The sequence below is a fragment of the Arachis stenosperma genome, chromosome 6 (assembly GCF_014773155.1).
Source record: "Arachis stenosperma cultivar V10309 chromosome 6, arast.V10309.gnm1.PFL2, whole genome shotgun sequence".
In the NCBI taxonomy this organism is placed as follows: domain Eukaryota; kingdom Viridiplantae; phylum Streptophyta; class Magnoliopsida; order Fabales; family Fabaceae; genus Arachis; species Arachis stenosperma.
In genome coordinates, this window is record NC_080382.1 from 48,435,481 (window position 1) to 48,453,085 (window position 17,605).

The window sequence follows — 17,605 nt, forward strand, 5'->3', positions numbered from 1 at the left end:
ATAATCTCGGCACTTTCTTCACAACTTCGCACAACTAACCAGCAAGTGCACTGGGTCGTCCACGTGAGTAAGGATCGATCCCACGGAGATTGTTGGTATAAAGCAAGCTATGGTCATCTTGTAAATCTCAGTCATGCAGATTCTAATGGTTATAATGGTTTTCGAATATAAAGATAAATTAAGCATAAAAGTAAGATAGAGATACTTATGTATTTCAATGGTGGGAATTTCAAATAAGCGCATGAAGATACTGTGTTCCTTCTGAATCTCTACTTTCCTACTGCTTTCATCCAATCATTCATACCCCTTTCCATGGCAAGTTGTATGTTGGGGGATTATCGTTGTCAATGGCTACCATCCGTCCTCTCAGTGAAAATGGTCCAGGTGCACTGTCACCGCATGGCTAATCATTTGTCGGTTCTCGATCATGCAGGAATAGACCCATTGATCCTTTTGCGTCTGTCACCACGCCCTACAGTCGCGAGTTTGAAGCTCGTCACAGTCATTCAATCCCTGAATCCTACTCGGAATACCACAGACAAGGTTTAGACTTTCTGGATTCTCAAGAATGGCCGCCAATAATTCTAGCTTATACCACGAAGACTCCGATCTTTCGGAAGGGAGGCTAAGAGATACACGCTCGATCTAAGGTAGAACGGAAGTGGTTGTCAGACACGCGTTCATAGGTGAGAATGATGATGAGTGTCACGGATCATCACATTCATCATGTTGTAGTACAGCAAATGTCTTAGAACAAGAATAAGCTGAATTGAATAGAAAATAGTAGTAATTGCATTAATACTCGAGGTACAGCAGAGCTCCACAACTTAATCTATGGTGTGTAGAAACTCCACCATTGAAAATACATAAGTGATGAAGGTCCAAGCATGGCCGAATGGCCAGCCCCCAAAACGTGATCAAGGAATCAACAGATAATCCAAAGATGTGCTTAGGATATTCCAAAGATGAAAAAACAATAGTAAAAATTTCTATATATACTAAACTAGTTACTAGGGTTCACAGAAATAAGTCTAAGTGCAGAAATCTACTTCCGGGGTCCACTTTGATGTGTGCTTCGGCTGAGCTTGAGCTTTACATGTGCAGAGGCTTCTCTTGGAGTTAAACACCAAGTTGTAATGTGTGTTTGGCGTTTAACTCTGGTTTGTGACGTGTTTCTGGTGTTTTACTCCAGAATGCAGCATGGAGCTGGCGTTGAACGCCAGTTTGCATCATCCAAACTCAAATAAAGTATAGACTATTATATATTTCTGGAACTCCTTTGATGTCTACTTTCCAACGCAATTGAGAGCGTGCCATTTGGAGTTCTGTAGCTCTAGAAAATCCATTTCGAGTGCAGGGAGGTCAGAATCCAACAGCATCAGCAGTCCTTTGTCAGCCTCCTATCAGATTTTTGCTCAGATCCCTCAATTTCAGCCAGAAAATACCTGAAATCATAGAAAAACACACAAACTCATAGTAAAGTCTAGAAATGTGAATTTTGCATAAAAATTAATAAAAACATCCCTAAAAGTAGCTAGATCCTACTAAAAACTACCTAAAAATAATGCCAAAAAGCGTATAAATTATCCGCTCATCACAACACCAAACTTAAATTGTTGCTTGTCCCCAAGCAACTGAAAATCAAATAGGATAAAAAGAGGAGAATATACTATAAATTCCAAAATATCAATGAAGCTTAGTTCTAATTAGATGAGCGGGACTAGTAGCTTTTTGCTTCTGAACAGTTTTTGCATCTCACTTTATCCTTTGATGTTTAGAATGATTGGCATCTATAGGAACTCAGAATTCAGATAGTGTTATTGATTCTCCTAGTTTAGTATGTTGATTCTTAAACACAACTACTTTATGAGTCCTGGCCATGGCCCTAAGCACTTTGTTTTCTAGTATTACCACCGGATACATAAATGCCACAGACACATAACTGGGTGAACCTTTTCAGATTGTGACTTAGCTTTGCTAAAGTCCCTGATAAACCCCATTTTTAGGGTTTATCTTGTATTGAATTTAGAGTATTTTGATGACCTTTTCTCGCATTTAGCCTATGAATCAGCATGGTTTTGTAATCTCTCCCGTATTTGTGCATAAGTGTAAAAACATGCTTTTTAAGCCTTATTTTGATAAATTCTAATCCCTCTTTGATTCCACAAGATGCCTTGATGTGTTTGCTAGTAATTCCAGGATTGAAATAGGCTAGGCATGGATCAAAGGGAGCAAGGAAGGAAGCATACAAGTGGAGAGAAGCATAAAAAGTCAAAGAAATGAAATCAGCCAAGCACGCGCACGCGCACAAGGCGCTCGCGCGCACATTGCAGAATTGGCCAGGGACGCGCACGCGTACCGTGCGCGCACGCATCGCAGTCCACACATGACTTCATTAAAGCAACACGTGCCTGGCGATTCGGAAGGGTTTCTGAACCCATTTTGGCGCCAATTGCTGATAGAAAGGAATAAAAGGATCAAGGATTGAAGGGGGAAGACATTGGAGTTAGTTACCATTAGTCATAGTTTTAGTTTAGAGTTATTTTCTAGAGAGAGAAGTTCTCACTTCTCTCTAGAATTAGGATTAGGATTAGGTTTAGTTCTTAGATATAGGTTTCAATTCATGTTCTCTTCTACTTCCACTTCTCAATTCTTTGTTGTTACATTCATCATTCTTCTACTCTTTTGTTGTAATTTCCTTTATGTTGTTCTTATACTTTGTTGTAGATCTACTATTGTTCCTTCCATTTTCTTTCAATTCAATAAGAGATAATTCATAATAATTATTCTTCTTTGCTTTTCTATTGTTGATCTCTTGCCTTTGTAGTTAGATCTCTCTTTAATTCTTGCAATTTATGTTGTTTACTTTTATTGCCTTTTATGTGTTTATTGAAATGCCTCTTCTAAATATAGTATAGATTTGTTCCTCTTGGCCTAGGTAGAGTAATTAGTGACACTTGAGTTATCTGATTTCTTTGTTGATTGGTAATTGGAGAGATTGCTAATTGGTTTGGAGTGCACTAAAGCTAGTCTTTCCTTGGGAGTTGGCTAGGACTTGTGGCTCAAGTCAATTCATCCACTTGACTTTCCTTTATTTAGTAAGGGTTAACTAAGTGGTAGCAATGAACAATTCTCATCACAATTGAGAAGGATAACTAGGATAGGACTTCTAGTTCTCATACCTTGCCAAGAGCCTTTTATAGTTGTTAGTTTATTTTCATTGCCATTTACATTCATGCTTCTTATCCAAAACCCCAAAACACATTTCTAACCAATAACAAGACACTTTATTGTAATTCCTAGGGAGAATGACCCGAGGTTCAATACTTCGGTTTATAAATTTAGGGGTTTGTTTTAGTGACAAACAATCTTTTCTATGAAAGGATTATTGTTGGTTTAGAAACTATACTTGCAACGAGAATTCATTTGTGAAATTCTAAACTGTCAAAAATCTAATCATCAAAATGGCGCCGTTGCCGGAGAGTTGCAATGGTGTTATGTTATTGGTTATTGTATATATGTGAATAGTGTGAATATCTTGCTTTTTGCTTTATTTTCTAGTTTTTGTTAGTTTTATTTTGCTTTTCCATTATGAATTCTCACTTTGGCTATGAGTTTGGTTCTAATTGTGTTGTAGGAAATGAGAGCTTCAATGAGAATGTGTATCAAGAATGGGATAACCAAAGGTGGGAGGAGCCATATGCTTATGATCAATCTTCATGGCAACAACCTCCACCAATGCACTATGAAGAAGAGCCATTCTATGATGCATATCAATCCAATGGCTATGGTGAATCACCTTGTGACTTTCAAGAACCACCACCATATGCCTATGAACCATATCCTCAACATAACTCTCAACCATACTCACAAGCCCCTTCTTACCAACCACCTTCATATGACCCTAATCCATATCCATCTTACCAACAACCATATGAGCCATATGAACCACACATAGAACCACCACCATTCCAACATCAACACTTTCAAGAGCCACCCCCTCCATATTATTACCAAGATGAACCACCTCCAATATATGAAACTTTCCAACCACAAGATGAATACTACTTTCCACCACAACCTCCCATGGAAGAATACTCATATCCATTGATCCAAGAGCCACATGATCCTAATCATATTATCCAAGAGGAACAAGAGTCAAGGGATCGTCTCAAGGAAGCATTGGATCAATTTCAAGCAACCATGGAGTGTGTTGTGCAACAAGTGGAAAGAGTGGAAAACATTGAACCACCACAACTCTACCAAGAAGAACCACCTTCCTACGATGAACCCTTCCCCCAAAATGATGAACCCCTCCACCCACCCCAATCTTTAATGGATGAAACCCTTGGTGTTCTTGTTCAAGGGCAAGAAGAGATGAAACGGGATGTGCAAAATTTCATGGCCGCCTTGGATGCGGTAACAAATCAATTAGCCTCCCAATGCTTGAACACTCAAGGAACTCCCATGGCTACATGTGGAAAATCAAATGAAGAGCATAGCATGAAGGAGAGATTGGAAACTCCGGTGGGAAATGAGGGAAGTTGCTTTGTATTGGAACAATTGGAGGAAGCTTTAATTGTTGAAGACAAGGAAGAAGTGGTAGAAGACTTAGGAGATGCGGAACCTCCATAGGAACATAGAGTTGAAGAAAACCCCTCCAAGATGATAGAAATTGATGCTAGGGAGGAAAGTGCACACCTTCCAAGGCATATTCCATATGAAGACTTGGATGGGATAGAGCAAGAATTGAGTTCCCATGGCAATGAAGAGCAAGCATCAAGTCCTAGTGGTGGAGAATCCTTTGAACTTGAAGAACCTTCTCCCGGTGCATTTGAAAATGTTGTGGAGGTAAACTTCTTTCACCCTCCCAATTATAGTTTGATTAAGGGAAAAGGCTTAGATAGTATTAATGAACAAAGGATTGAATTAGAGAAATCTTGTGAAGAGGTGGAAGTCCTTAGAAATAGAAGGATGGGAGTGGAATACGCTTTGTCAAGATCGTTGGAAGCATCTTTGCCTAGGTTACCATCTACTCCTTCACTTGAGTGGGTAAAATTCATTTCTATTAGCTTTATTGTCCCACTTGAGTATGGCTTGCTTGAAACGGATGGTCAACTTAGGATGCTTTGTGGGATGAAGCATAAGCGAAAGATGTTTCGTGGTTGGCGTTGCAAATCAAGGCTCATTTTGGTTGATACTTCAAGAGTTGAATACAAAGGTGGGAATAGTGCTCAAATAGATGGGTCTAAGAGGTTTGTTGGACACTTCATAGAGAATTCATCTTGTTCACCACCCGGATGGACTAATAATGATGATCAACTTCAAGACGGGTGTGAAGATAAAGTGTGGGATCCCGGATCACAAGAAGAGGATCAACTTTGGGAGCCCCAAGGTTGTGAAGAACTCCATCAACACTTGGCTCAATCCATGAGAAATCTTGGGGCACAATGGAGAACCAAGCATTGGTGGGAGTTCCAAGACGAGTACAAGCACAAGCCACCATGACAATGAGTCTCTCAACATGTCCAACTTAAGGACTTAAAATAAAAGTGCTAGGTGGGAGACACCCCACCATGGTAAACTCTTTCCACTCTCTTTTAATTTTGCTTAATAAGTGATTTGAGTTGCCATTGTAGGTAGATGTTTCATACAAATTTGTTTGTACAACTTAATTGTTAGTATAGTCACATGTATGTTGTGTTTAGTAGTAAATGAATAATATCAAATTGCATTTTTTGTGAATTGTATGATGGTTGATTGAATAAAGAGTTGTGAGCAGTATAGGGAGCACCTGAGCACAATCTTTTTGCTTAAAGGGGCAACAACCAAAAAAAAAAAGGGGTTAGACGCGCGCGCACGATGTACGCGCACGCGTCCCTGAGTAGCTGCATCATCACCCAAATTCCAGAGAGTTGGGCCTCTCTTGGGCAAACACTATGCCCTGAACCCAACACAACCCACGCTGACGCACACTACGTGCGTGCGCGTCCATACAGCTACAAGGAAGTGCACGCGCCCTAGCTGATGCCGTCATTCCAGGCCTTTGTCCAGAGAGTTGGGAGCGCGCTGAGCCCACTCCAAGCCTCCAGCCTAACTCCGTGTACGCGTTCGCCCGCTATACGCGCACGCGCTTCTGCATAGTTTCCCCATCCACGCTTGAGCGCGCTGTACGCGCACGCGTAGGTCCCTAAAATTATCAATGTACGCGGACGCGCACTATGCGCGCCCGCGTTGACTCGAAAAGGGGATAACCTTAGTGCGTGACGAGCACTGCGCAATCGCGCACCTCTCCTCCCTCTTCTTCTCCCTCTCACCGTCTTCTTCCCCCTCTCTCCTTTCCACAGCCTCTGCTCCGCCGGCCACCACCACCACACGGCCAGCCCCTCTCTCTCTCACCATCAGCACCAACCCTTCTTCGTTTTCTCTCTCTCTCACTTACCCACTCCACCCCTGTCTCTCACTCCCTCGTCGTCGCCAACAGCACCCTCGATGCTTCGCCGTAACCGCCACCCTCCGCGGCGGCGCCCTCCGCCCAGTTCACTCCCTTGCTTCCTTACTCCCCTTCCCTACTTCCATTTCCACTCTGCTCTAGGTTTCTGCTTCGACTCCTGTAAATTTTGATTACCGTTAGTACTGTTAGTTGTTTGTAGTTTGTTAGAATTGAAACTTTGCATGTTAGGTTAGTTAGAAATAATTGCGGTTAGGCAGTTAGGACTGCATAGAGGATTCTAGGCCTAATAAGTGCTCCGTTTGTGCATATTCGCTGTTTGTTTACTTGGGTGTTGTATGCTGATTTTGGGTTGCTTTTTTATGCAATTTGTGTTGCTGAATGCTATCCCATTGCTGTTATGCTTATTTAATGTTGCCTTCTTGCTGTTTGTGCTACTTTGCTATCTGGGAACGTCCAATTTTAAGCCGGGATGCTGCCCAATTTTCAAGAAATTTATTTTCATTTTAGTCTCTATTACAAATTTGGGCTAATTTCCGTTTCCTTTTGACTTCCGGGATTTGCACCAATCATTGTGAACATGATTTTTATGTCTAGCCACAACTCCTCTTTTATTGAGCCTAAATATCATCATGCCACTAATCCACTTTTCTAACTCACTAATTTCTTTAACCATTTAACTTCTACTCATATTTAACCCTCTTTAACCATTCTTTCAACGGTATGATGATTTTATTGCTTAATAAGTAAGAGTTGTTGACTTTCGTGAACATTGCATTCTTGGTTTACTTGTTCACTTATGCTTACTTGTTCACCAATTTTTTCAAAGTTCAGTTCACATCATGATTGTTCATTAGCCAATTGATATCCTGAACATGCTTTCTTTGCTTCGTGCTAAGTGCTTCACTGCTTATATTCTATCATACTTTTCAGGATGTCGGATAAAGGAAAAGCTATAGCCACTACCTCCAAGAAAAGAAAATATTCTACACCCTCTATTCCCTCCATTTACAAGAATTATGCTAAGAATCCGTTGAATGATGAAGAAAAGGAAAATCAGTTGCTACCTTTTACCGATCCAACAAAGTTTCCCAATCTTTACTGTGAGCTTCGCCTTTCTAAGTATCGGATGACGAAACTGAATATTGAGAAGAAGCTTGTCCTTCCCAATGATGTGAGACGAGCAACTACTAGTCGCATCCTAGAGTTGGGTATGGACTTTGTTGATAGAGATTTGGGAGATATCAACATTTCTTGGGTTAAGGAATTTTATTGCAACTTCTTCCGTCCTACTCTGGATTCAGTTCAGTTGAGAGGTAGAGAGGTCATGATCACTGAGTCAGCCATAGAGGAGGCATTGTAGTGCCGACATCTTATTAATGGCACCTGCGCTCATCAACAGGCTGAGATAGCTATTCAGAGCATGACCTTTGACTATGAAGCGCTTAGGCGCGTGATTGGTTTACCAGATGCCACTTGGGTCATGGATGCGAACAACACTAAGCCTAAGGGGATTAGAGAGACCAAGACTTGGCAGATGATATTTGCCCACTACGTCTTACCCACCACTCACTTTTCTGAGATCCCTATGAAGATGCTACTTTTGATTGGTTGTGTTATGGAGGGAAAGGAGGTTTATTTTCCTCGATTGATCCGGCAGTGTATGTGGCGAGCACATATTCGTGGCCTACTTCCGTTCCCCACCTTGGTTACCAGTATGGCCGCCTTAGCTGAGGTTCCCTGGTTGGATGATGATGTGATACCACCACCCCCCCAGATGACGATGACAAAGAGGTTACTATTCCTTGGGGTGGTTGGGTGCACGAGAAGCCCCCGGCTAGACGCTGATCTAGGGCTAGAGCAGTTGTAGGGACGGCTGGACCTTCAGCAGCCCCGTCCTCTTCTACAGCAGTAGCCCCATCTTCTTCGACAGCCCCTTCTTCATCACCTGAGCTGACTTACCTACTGGTTCAGCGTTTGTTTCAGTTTTTGGAGAGCGAAAAGCGCCAGATCATGCGCTGATTGGATCGGATGGATCAGGCACTCATCTCCCTGGGCGCTGAGTTACCTCCGCTCCCAGACTCTCCGGCCTCCGATGAGAAGGATCATCAGGAGGAGAATGTTGATGAGCCGACTCAGCAGGATGCACCTCCAGCTGCACCTGACGCCACAGAGACTTCACAGCCTCATACAGAGTCAGCACCAACGGTTGTACTTTCCCCTGATCCTCCGGTTTAGCATCGAGGACGATGCTTGATCTTAAGTGTGGGGAGGTCACCGCCGTTAGCATCATTAGAGGACCGGTGAACATTTTGGCCACTCTCCTAGTTATCTTACTTTGCATACCTTTGTATATATTTGATGCATTTTGAGTTTATTTTGGATATTCTTACTATTTTGGTTCATTTTGGATACCTTTACTGCTTATTTTGGATTTTAGATGTTTTGGATGCTTTTGGATATTTTAGATGCTTTAGATGCTAGATTCCATACTTTTAGTTGGATTTTTCTTTATACATTTTTGCATATCTTCTTTTGTATATCTTTCTTTTTAATTTGTGGTTGTGATTAGAAACCATGTTTGGAATTGTTAAAACTTAGTCACCCTTTTCGCATAAGAAATTGGTTTTAAGTGAAAAAGGAAAGGGTAAACTAAGGAAAATTTTTGAATTTTTCAATCACAACAATGCTTAGTCAAGTATTGAGATTTTCCAAGAAACTTAATTATAGAGCACCAACCCAATTGATTGAAAAAAAATATTTTGAGGTAACTTGCTTGAATTTCATACTTTGTGAAGCATGTATTGAACTAAGAATACAAGCTTGTGAGACTTGAGCCTATTGATGTGGTTACATTTTATAGCCACTTATTTTCCATTCTTGTGTGCAATTATTCTCTTTCTATGATTATGATCCTTGATTTTCTTGATTCTATATGTCCATTTATTTCTTGTATTCATGCATTTGTATGATTGAGGCCATTAGTTCATTAGCCCACTTACCCAAATAGCCTACCTTTTACTCTCCATTGTTAGCCAATTTTGAGCCTATGCTTAACTAACTTGTTCTCATTTTAGCACATTACAAGCCCAAGGCGGAAAACCAATGAAAGTCCCTTGCTTGGATCTTTGATTAGCCTAGGCTAGTGAGAGTGTTTATTATTCAAGGTTGGTGAGGCTTGGGAACATTGGATGGGATAAAAAGGATAGTACACTTCCATATTTAGGAATTGGGAACATATTCATGTATTGATTGAATGTATAAGACCTTATGCAATTGATGTCCTTGTACAAAGTATAAAAAGAAAAAAAAAGAAGAGAAAAATAAAATGAAAAAAAAGGGATATAGAAAAAAAAGGAGAAAAAAAATAATAAAAGGGGACAAAATGCCCCAAGGTGAAGTTCAATAAAAAGGAATCAATGCATAAATGTTATGAATCAAGGAATATAATGCATGAATATGTAAGAAAAAGTGAAGAATGGGTAGTTAGAATAGTTTGAACTTATATAGGTCATTATATAGATAGGTGGGAAAGTCTATGCTAATCTAAGATCTAAACTCTAGTCCACTTAACCATAAATGATCCTACCTTGACCCTAACCCCATTACAACCTAAATGAAAGACCTCATGATGAATGTATGCATGCATTGAATAAGTGTTGATTGTTAGAAGAAAATCAATTTTTGGAAAGCATGATTAGAAGAGAATTGAGTGAATTAACCCTTAAATACTTGAGTGAATAAAGCGGATACACATCTGGTGAGGGTTCAAAAGTTCAATCACATGTGTTCATTCATATTATCTATATTCTCGCAAGCTTGAACTTCTTTTGATAATTCAATACAATTGTGGTTTGGATTTGATCCCTATTGCCCTAACTCTTGTGCCTACACATGTTATCTTGGGAATTGATTTGTTTGAACTAAGCATTTGCATTCACTTTAGGTAGTTGCATCTAGATAGGTTCATATAGTTTAGTGCATTCAAATAAATGTCATACCCCTTAGTTCCTTCTTATTTTAGCATGAGGACATGCTAAGGTTTAAGTATGGGGAGGTTGATAAACCCCATTTTTATGGTTTATCTTGTATTGAATTTAGAGTATTTTGATGACCTTTTCTCGCATTTAGCCTATGAATCAGCATGGTTTTGTAATCTCTCCCGTATTTGTGCTTAAGTGTAAAAACATGCTTTTTAAGCCTTATTTTGATAAATTCTAATCCCTCTTTGATTCCACAAGATGCCTTGATGTGTTTGCTAGTAATTCCAGGATTGAAATAGGCTAGGCATGGATCAAAGGGAGCAAGGAAGGAAGCATACAAGTGGAGAGAAGCATAAAAAGTCAAAGAAGTGAAATCAGCCAAGCACGCGCACGCGTACAAGGCGCTCGCGCGCACATTGCAGAATCGGCCAGGGACGCGCACGCGTACCGTGCGCGCACGTGTCACAGTCCACACATGACTTCATTAAAGCAACACGTGCCTGGCAATTTGGAAGGGTTTATGAACCCATTTTGGCGCCAATTGCTGATAGAAAGGAATAAAAGGATCAAGGATTGAAGGGGGAAGACATTGAAGTTAGTTACCATTAGTCATAGTTTTAGTTTAGAGTTATTTTCTAGAGAGAGAATCTCTCACTTCTCTCTAGAATTAGGATTAGGATTAGGTTTAGTTCTTAGATCTAGGTTTCAATTCATGTTCTCTTCTACTTCCACTTCTCAATTCTTTGTTGTTACATTCATCATTCTTCTACTCCTTTGTTGTAATTTCCTTTATGTTGTTCTTATACTTTGTTGTAGATCTACTATTGTTCCTTCCATTTTCTTTCAATTCAATAAGAGGTAATTCATAATAATTGTTCTTCTTTGCTTTTCTATTGTTGATCTCTTGCCTTTGTAGTTAGATCTCTCTTTAATTCTTGCAATTTATGTTGTTTACTTTTATTGCCTTTTAGTGGACGAAATTGTGATCCATGTTCTTTGTACTTGTATGAAATTTAATAATTGGCTCTATTTGAATTCACAACTCCGTTCAACTAACCAGCAAGTGTACTGGGTCGTCCAAGTAATAAACCTTACGCGAGTAAGGGTCGATCCCACAGAGATTGTTGGTATGAAGCAAGCTATGGTTACCTTGTAAATCTCAGTTAGGCAGATTAAATTGGTTTATGGATTTTCGAATAATTAATAATAAAAAGAAAATAAAAGGGATAGAAATACTTATGTAAATCAATAGTGGGAATTTCAGATAGGCGTATGGAGATGCTGTGCTCCTCTTGAAACTCTGCTTCACTACTCTCTCTTCCAATCCTTCTTACTCCTTTCCATGGCAAGCTGTATGTAGGGCTTCACTATCATCAATGGCTACTTTCAATCCTCTCGGGAAAATGGTCCTATGCGCTGTCACTGCACGGCTAATCGTCTGGAGGCATCACCCTTGGTTGATAGCTACATCCCATCCTCTAAGTGAAAACGTTCCAAATGCTCTGTCACAGCACGGCTAATCATCTGTCGGTTCTCAATCAGGTTGGAATAGAATCCATTGATTCTTTTGCGTCTGTCACTAACGCCCAACCTTCAGGAGTTTGAAGCTCGTCACAGTCATTCAATACCAGAATCCTACTCGGAATACCACAAACAAGGTTAGACTTTCTGGATTCCCAGGATCCTACTCGGAATACCACAGACAAGGTTAGACTTTCCGGATCCTCATGAATGCCGCCATCTATCTAGCTTATACCACGAAGATTCTGTTGGGGAATCTAAGAGATATGTGCCCGGCCTAAGGTAGAACGGAAGTGGTTGTCAATCACGCGCGTTCATAGGTGAGAATGATGATGAGTATCACGGATCATCACATTCATCAAAGTATTGTGCAACGTATATCTTGGAATAAGAATAAAAGAGAATTGAATAGAAAAGAATAGTAATTGTATTGAAACTTGAGGTACAGCAGAGCTCCACACCCTTAATCTATGGTGTGCAGAAACTCTACTGTTGAAAATACATAAGTAAAAGGTTCAGGCATGGCCGAATGGCCAGCGCCCAAAACGTGATCAATAGTCTCCTAAGATGAAGAATAAAACAAAACTGAGACCAAAGATGAAACGTGGTCAAAAAGACGACTAATACACTAGTTAAATGTTCTATTTATAATAAACTAGCTCCTAGGGTTTACATGAGTAAGTAATTGATGCATAAATCCACTTTCGGGGCCCACTTGGTGTATGTTTGGACTGAGCTTGATCTATCCACGAGCTGAGGCTTCTCTTGGAGTTGAACTCCAAGTTATGACGTGTTTTGGGCGTTCAACTCCGGATCATGACGTTTTTCTGGCGTTTAACTCCAGACAGCAGCATGTACTTGGCGTTCAACGCCAAGTTATGTCGTCAATTTCCGAATAAAGTATAGACTATTATATATTGCTGGAAAGCTCTGGATGTCTACTTTCCAACGCCGTTGAGAGCGCGCCAATTGGATTTCTGTAGCTCCAGAAAATCCATTTTGAGTGCAGGGAGGTCAGATTCCAACAGCATCAGCAGTCCTTTTGTCAGCCTTTTTCAGAGTTTTGCTCAAGTCCCTCAATTTCAGCCAGAAATTACCTGAAATCACAGAAAAACACACAAACTCATAGTAAAGTCCAGAAATGTGAATTTAACAAAAAAACTAATGAAAACATCCCTAAAAGTAGCTTGAACTTACTAAAAACTACCTAAAAACAATGCCAAAAAGCGTATAAATTATCCGCTCATCACAACACCAAACTTAAATTGTTGCTTGTCCCCAAGCAACAGAAAATCAATTAGGATAAAAAGAAGAGAATATACTATAAATTTCAGAATATCAATGAATATTAATTATAATTAGATGAGCGGGACTTGTAGCTTTTTGCTTCTGAATAGTTTTGGCATCTCACTTTTTCCTTTGAAGTTCTGAATGATTGGCTTCTTTAGGAACTTAGAATTTCGGATAGTGTTATTGACTTTCCTAGTTAAGCATGTTGATTCTTGAACACAGCTACTTATGAGTCTTGGCCGTGGCCCTAAGCACTTTGTTTTCCAGTATTACCACCGGATACATAAATGCCACAGACACATAACTGGGTGAACCTTTTCAGATTGTGACTCAGCTTTGCTAGAGTCCCCAGTTAGTGGTGTCCAGAGCTCTTAAGCACACTCTTTTGCTTTGGATCACAACTTTAACCACTCAGTCTCAAGCTTTTCACTTGGACCTTCATGACACAAGCACATGGTTAGGGACAGTTTGATTTAGCCGCTTAGGCCTGGATTTAATTTCCTTGGGCCCTCCTATCCATTGATGCTCAAAGCCTTGGATCCTTTTTACCCTTGCCTTTTGGTTTTAAGGGCTATTGACTTTTTCTACTGCTCCTTCTCTTTTTTTTTTTCGCAAGCTTTTGCTATTCACTGCTTTTTCTTGCTTCAAGAATCAATTTCATGATTTTTCAGATCATCAATAACATTTCTCTTTGTTCATCATTCTTTCAAGAGCCAACAATTTTAACATTCATAAACAACAAGATCAAAAATATGCACTGTTCAAGCATTCATTCAGAAAACAAAAAGTGTTGTCACCACATCAATATAATTAAATTAAATTCAAGGATAAATTCGAAATTCATGTACTTCTTGTTCTTTTGAATTAAAACATTTTTCTTTTAAGAGAGGTGAAGGATAAATGGATTTTATTCATAGCTTTAAGGCATGGTTACATACTAATGATCATGAAATAAAGACACAAAATATAGATAAACACAATATTAAAAACCGAAAAGCAGAAAGAAATAAGAACAAGGAATGAGTCCACCTTAGTGGCATCTTCTTTTTGAAGGACCAATGATGTTCTTTAGCTCTTCTATGTCCCTTCCTTGCCTTTGTTGCTCCTCCTTCATTGCTCTTTGATCTTCTCTTATTTCATGGAGAATGATGGAGTGCTCATGATGTTCCACCCTTAATTGTTCCATATTGTGGCTTAAATCTTCTAAGGAGGTGTTGAGTTGCTCCCAATAGTTGTTGGGAGGAAAGTGCATCCCTTGAGGCATCTCAGGGATTTCTTGATGATGAGCTTCCTCATGCATCTCTTGAGAACCGTGAGGGGCTTCTCTTGCTTGCTCCATCCTCTTTTTGGTGATGGGCTTATCCTCTTCAATGAGGATGTCTCCTTCTATGATGACTCCAGCTGAGTAACATAGATGGCAAATAAGGTGAGGAAAAGCTAGCCGTGCCATATTGGAGGGCTTGTTGGCTATTTTGTAGATTTCATTGGAGATGACCTCATGAACTTCTACTTCCTCTCCAATCATGATGCCATGAATCATGATGGCCCGATCCACAGTAACTTCAAATCGGTTGCTAGTAGGAATGATGGAGCGTTGAATGAACTCCAACCATCCTCTAGCCACAGGCTTGAGGTCCAGTCTTCTTAGTTGGACTGGCTTGCCTTTGGAGTCTCTCTTCCACTGAGCTCCTTCCACACATATGTCCATAAGGACTTGGTCCAACCTTTGATTAAAGTTGACCCTTCTAGTGTAGGGGCGTTCATCTTCTTGCATCATGGGCAAGTGAAACGCCAACCTCACATTTTCCGGACTAAAATCTAAGTATTTCCCCCGAACCATTGTGAGATAATTCTTTGGACTTGGGTTTATACTTTGATCATGGTTCCTAGTGATCCATGCATTGGCATAGAACTCTTGAACCATTAAGATTCCGACTTGTTGCATGGGGTTGGCTAGGACTTCCCAACCTCTTCTTCGAATTTCATGTCGGATCTCCGGATACTCATTCTTTTTGAGCTTGAAAGGGACCTCAGGGATCACCTTCTTCTTTGCCACAACATCATAGAAGTGGTCTTGATGGCTCTTGGAGATGAATCTTTCCATCTCCCATGACTCGGAGGTGGAAGCTTTTGTCTTCCCTTTTCCTTTTCTAGAGGATACTCCGGCCTTAGGCGCCATTGGTAATGGAAAAACAAAAAAAAGCTTATGCTTTTACCACACCAAACTTAAAATATTGCTCGCCCTCGAGCAATAAAAGAAAGAAGAGAAGAAGAAGAAGAAGAAAATATGGAGGAGAGGGAGAAGAGGGGGTTGTGTTGTGTGAAAATGAAGTAGAATGGAAGGGTATTTATAGGGAGAGGGGGGAGGTTATGTTCGGCCATTTTGGGTGGGAATGGGTGGGAAAAATGTTTTTGAATTTTGAAGGTAGGTGGGGTTTATGGGGAAGAGGAATTGAGGTGATCGGTGAAGGTTTTTGGGAAGTGTGATATGGGGAAGGGAAATCACAAAAATAGGATTAGGAGGTAAGGTGGGAATATGTTAGGTGGGGATCCTGTGGGGTCCACAGATCCTGAGGTGATCCTGTGGGGTCCACAGGTCCTGAGGTGTCAAGGAATTCCATCCTTGCACCAAATAGGCATGTAAAATGCCTTGGCACACCATTCTGGCGTTTAAACGCCCATTGGTGCACGTTCTGGGCGTTCAACGCCCATGTAAAGCATGTTTCTGGCGTTGAACGCCAGTTTCATGCTTGTTACTGGCGTTCAGCGCCAGCTTTCCTTCTCTGGGCACATTCCTGGCGTTCAGCGCCAGGATGTTGCTTGTTTCTGGCGTTCAGTGCCAGAATGGTGCTCTGTTCTGGCATTGAACGCCGGCCAGATGCACCTTACTGGCGTTGAACGCCAGCCTGTGCGTCCTCTAGGGTGCGAATTTTTTCTTCTGCTGTTTTTGATTCTGTTTTTAATTTTTATGATTTTTTCGTGACTCCTCATGATCATGTACCTAATAAAACACAAAATATCAATAAAATATAATAAAATAAAAATTAGATAAAATTGGGTTGCCTCCCAACAAGCGCTTCTTTAATGTCAATGGCTTGATAGTGGCTTTCATGGAGCCACAAGGTGATCAGGTCAACGTTGTATAGTTGTCCACACCAAACTTAGAGTTTGGATATGGGATCTTAATCACCAAACTTAGAGTTTGGTTGTGGCCTCACAACACCAAACTTAGAGTTTGACTGTGGGGGCTCTTCTTGACTCTGAACTGAGAGAAGCTCTTCATGCTTACTCTCTTTTGTCACAGAGGGATGGCCATGTGCCTTAAACACAAGGTAGTCCCCATTCAATTGAAGGACTAATTCACCTCTGTTGACATCTATCACAGCTTCTGCTGTGGCTAGGAAAGGTCTTCCAAGGATGATGCATTCATCCTCTTCCTTCCTAGTGTCTAAGATTATGAAATCAGCAGGGATGTAAAGGCCTTCAACTGTTACTAGCACATCCTCTACTAATCCATAAGCTTGTCTCAATGACTTGTCTGCCAATTGTAATAAGAACAAGGCAGGTTGTACCTCAATGATCCCCAGCTTCTCCATTATAGAGAGTGGCATAAGATTTATCCCTGACCCCAGATCACACAGAGCTTTTGCAAAGTTCATGGTGCCTATGGTGCAAGGTATTAAGAACTTGCCAGGATCTTGTTTCTTTTGAGGTAGAGTTTTCTGAATCCAAGTATTTACTTCACTAATGAGCAAGGGAGGTTCACTTTCCCAAGTTTCATTACCAAACAACTTGGCATTCAGCTTCATGATAGCTCCTAAGTATTGAGCAACTTGCTCTCCAGTCACATCTTCATCCTCTTCAGAGGATGAATAGTCTTCAGAGCTCATGAATGGCAGAAGAAGATTTAATGGAATCTCCATGGTCTCTATATGAGCTTCAGACTCCTCTGGATCCTTAATAGGAAACTCCTTCTTGCTTGAGGGACGTCCCAGGAGGTCTTTCTCACTAGGATTTTCGTCCTCCTCCTCCCTTGTGCATTCGGCCATGTTGATCACATCAATGGCCTTGCATTCTCCTTTTGGATTCTCTTCTGTATTACTTGGGAGAATACTGGGAGGAGTTTCAATGACTTTCTTACTCAGCTGGCCCACTTGTGCTTTCAAATTTCTAATAGAGGATCTTGTTTCATTCATGAAACTGAAAGTGGCCTTTGACAGATCAGAGACTATATTGGCTAAATTAGAAGTGTTTTGTTCAGAATTCTCTGTCTGTTGCTGAGAAGATGATGGATATGGCTTACTATTGCTCAGCCTATTGCGTCCACCATTGCTAAAACCTTGTTGAGGTTTTTGTTGAT